This window comes from Elephantulus edwardii, unplaced genomic scaffold (assembly GCF_000299155.1).
Source record: "Elephantulus edwardii isolate Elephantulus edwardi_28Jun2011 unplaced genomic scaffold, EleEdw1.0 scaffold00191, whole genome shotgun sequence".
NCBI lineage: Eukaryota > Metazoa > Chordata > Mammalia > Macroscelidea > Macroscelididae > Elephantulus > Elephantulus edwardii.
In genome coordinates this window covers 5364760-5368083 of record NW_006399941.1, presented here as the reverse complement: position 1 = coordinate 5368083, position 3324 = coordinate 5364760, and positions in this window count along the sequence as shown.

Sequence of the window (3324 nt, the reverse complement as noted above, 5' to 3'; positions counted from 1 at the left end):
ACCCTCCACCCTTCTAAGCATCATCTTCCTCTTCAAGAAATAGCCTCTCCTAGCAATATGCCCTAAGTATGTGAGGTGAAGCTTCACCATTCTTGCTTCTAAAGAGCACTCTAGCTGCACCCTTTCCAAGACATACTTGCTTGGTTTTTTTGCCATCCATGGGATGTTCGATACTGTTCTCCAACACCACAGCTCAAGGTACCAATTCTTCTGCCCTCCTTATTTATTGTTCAGCTCTTTGATGCATAGCATTTTATCAGAAAGACCATGGCCTGAATCAAATGCTCCTTAGTCCTCAAACAGACATCATTACTCCTCAAGAATTTGGAGAAATCCCAAAGGGTGTCAATTGTGGATCCATGTAAGATGAAGTCTTTTGTCCATTGATCATGATGTGATCAATCAATGATGTGCCTACCAGTCTGGTGGTAAAAATATTTTTCTTAACATTGAGATGCAATCCATATTGAAAGCTGTATTCTCTGATCTTCTGCAACAAGTACTTCATGTTCTCCTCACTTTTAGCAAGCAAGGTTGTGCTAGCTGCATAATACAGATTATTAATGAGTCTTCTTCTGATCTTGATGCCACATTCCTCGTCATACAGTACAACTTCTTGAATAATTTGTTCAGCATGCAGACTGAATAGTTATGGAGAGAGAACACTACCCTGATGCACTTCTTTATTAATTTTAAACCATGTAGTGTTCTCTTGCTCTGTTTGCACACCAGCCTCTTGGTCTAAGTATAGGTTTCGTGTGAGCACAATTAAGTGCTCTGGGGCTCCAGTTCTCAGTGTTAGCCATAACTAGTTATGATCCACACAGTCAAGTGCCTCTGCATAGTCAGTAAAGCACTCATAGACAGGTCACCTTTCTTGGGAATGGGAACACACACGATCTCTTCCAATCCATTGGTCAGATAGCTGTCTTCCAAATTTCCTGAAATAGACTGGTGAGCACATCTAAGGCTGCATTTGTTAATTGAAACAATCAATTGATATTTTTCATGACTTGTTTTTTTGCTAGTGCCTTCAATATAGCTTCCACTTTCTCCTTCCTTACAGTTGGCTCCTGCTCGTATGGTACTTCCTGAAATTTTTCAGTGCCAGTCAGTTCTTTTTCAGAAATTAATATGTTATGCTGGACAAGGCCAAGCTCGTAGGAAGTTGTGCTGCTTACCCCGGGACCATGCCTTTCTGGTGGTTCGAATCCACCAGTGGCTCCTAGGGGAAAAGAGAAGCAATCTCCTCCTACATGATTTGTTGTTGTTGACTTGTTGCAGCATTGTGGACAACAGATTTGAACCTTGTCCTACCCCGTGCCCTCTGACGGTTCTGATTTGCTTTCTCCCTGTTACAGTCACTATGTCCAGATGGCTTGAGGGTCTTCCTCTGTCTCTGACCCCCCACCTTTCCCAGCATAACGTCCTCTTTCAAGGACTGATCCCTCCTGACAAGGTGCAAAAAGCATGTGAGACAGTTTCCCCACCCTCATATTTAAGGTGCAACCTGGTTGCACTTCCTCCAAAACAGACTTGTTTCTTCTCTGGATCTGCCACAGGATATTCCGAACTCTTCTCCAACAGTACAGTTCAAAGGCATTGAATCTTCTTCTGTCATTCATGTTTATTTTCCAACTTTCAGATGCATAAGATGCATCTGAAAATATCATGGCTTGGATCAGGTGCACCATTTACAGCCTCAAAAACCTGCTAATGGACCAGTCAGTTATCTGTCACTTCCAAATCCATGGCAATGTATTTAAATACTCCACTCCCAGACAGAAAATAATAACAGACTGTGCTCGTCACCAAAGGCACCCAACCAAATCTGCTGCTTTATAGTCAGTTCTGATCATGGCAAGTTTATATGTTGTAGAGGAGGCAGAATTCCTCTATGGGATTTCATTTTCTTGGTGGTGTTTTTTTTTTCTTTTCAATATTTAATACCTAGAAATTTCCAAGCACTATTGGGTTGGAAAAGCCTGACAACAACTCCAAATAGAGTAAGAATCCAGTTAATATACATACATAAGTGTGTGTGTGTGTGTGTGTGTGTGTGTATATGCCAAAATAATAAATTCCCTTCTGAAAGATAGAACCATAAGCTTTTTTCTTTTCACTTTATAAACTTTTTAGCATTTTATTTTTTTAATTATACTGGTTTATTTACAAAATTAGAATACATTATTTTTCAGACCAGATTCTTCCAATTTCTCTCATCCTCCCCACCCATCAAATTATACAGCTCATGATTAATCCATCCATCCTCCTGCTATCCTCATCCTTCTGTGCGCCCTTCCTCACCTTGGATCCTCAAACTCTTTCTACAGTAATGATCTTATACAATATTTATCCTTATGGGACAGTGTTAGTTCACTCAGCATAATGTTCTCTAGTCACTCCCAAGCCGGGTATTATTTTACAAAATCATTGCTCCTGCGTGCTGCATAGTATTGCATTGTATGAATGTACCATAATTTCTCAATCGATTTGTTTGTTGTTGGAAATCTGCGCCGTTTCATGTTCTTTTGATTTTGAGTAATACTGTTATGAACATTGGTGTACAAGTCTTCATTTATGCCTCGGTTCTCATTTTCTTAGGGTATATTCCAAGTAGTGGAATAGCTGGATAATAGGGAATTTCTATGTTCAGCTTTTGAGGAAGTGCCAAACTGCCTTCCAGATTGGTTGCACCATTTTAAAATTCTTCTATGGGATTTCTTGACTGTAATCTAGTCCAGTCCTTGGACAAGGACATTATACTTGGAAGGGTGGAGGGATGGCACAGGAAATAAAGAGACCAGATGAGATGAATTGACACAGTAACTGGGGCAATGGGAGCATTTGTTATAAATCAGAGAATTGGACAATGACTAGGAAGGATAGAAGGAGAATTGATGCCTTTGAGCTATGGTGCTGGGGAAGAGTGTTGAGGGTAGCGTGGACTGCTAGGAAAACAAACAGATTCATCCTGGAGAAGTTAAACCAGACTGCTCCTTGGAGGCAAGGATTCTGGGGCTTTGTGTGACATACTTTGAAAACGTTGTAAGAAGGGACAGGTCCTTGGAGAGGGACATCATGCTTGGGAGGGTGGATTGTGGAGCCAAGCAACCTAAAGCTGTCAACAATCTCAATCTCTTCACCGTCTATCATGATGCTGCCAATCAGCCCAATGGTGAGAATCTTTGTTTTCTTGATATTGAGCTTCAATCCATATTGAAGGCTACAGTCTTTGACCTTCTGCTGCAAGCACTTCAGGTCTTCCTCAGTTTCAACAAACAGGGTTGTGTCATCTGCATAAAGCAGATTGTTGATGATTCT